Here is a 512-nt window from a genome sequence, read left to right as displayed (position 1 = left end):
ACATTTCTTTCTGTCCTTGTTTTAACGTGGAGTAGGGTAATACAACTGCAGTTCTGGAGTTTGCTTTTCTCTTCTTCTTCAGTACTAGAGATGGAGCCCAAGGCCTTGGGCATGCTAGGCAGGCACTTTACCACTGAGCTACACCCCTATCCCCCCAGGACCTCTGAACTGAGCTATACCCCCAGCCATTTATTTATTTATTTATTTATTTATTTATTTATTTATTTATTTATCTCAGGGTGCTGAGATCACAGGTGTGTGCCACCACACCGGATTCCCTGCCCTTTTTATTTCTGCTTTTTAATTTTAACACAGACTTGCTGTGTCACCCAAGCTGACCTCAAGTTTTCAATCTCCCTGGCTCACCCACCAGAGTAGCTGGGATTTTTGGTGTGAGCCATCACACCCAAGTTGGAGCTCCTTTTTTTTTTTTTAAACATACTTGATTGAAAATAGTGTCTGAAAAAAAAAGAAAAAAAGTAGTGTCTGCAGCAGGGAGCCGCGTGCACCCC

Source organism: Octodon degus, unplaced genomic scaffold, assembly GCF_000260255.1.
Source record: "Octodon degus isolate 3935 unplaced genomic scaffold, OctDeg1.0 scaffold00077, whole genome shotgun sequence".
Taxonomy (NCBI): domain Eukaryota; kingdom Metazoa; phylum Chordata; class Mammalia; order Rodentia; family Octodontidae; genus Octodon; species Octodon degus.
This window is presented reverse-complemented; position numbering follows the sequence as displayed.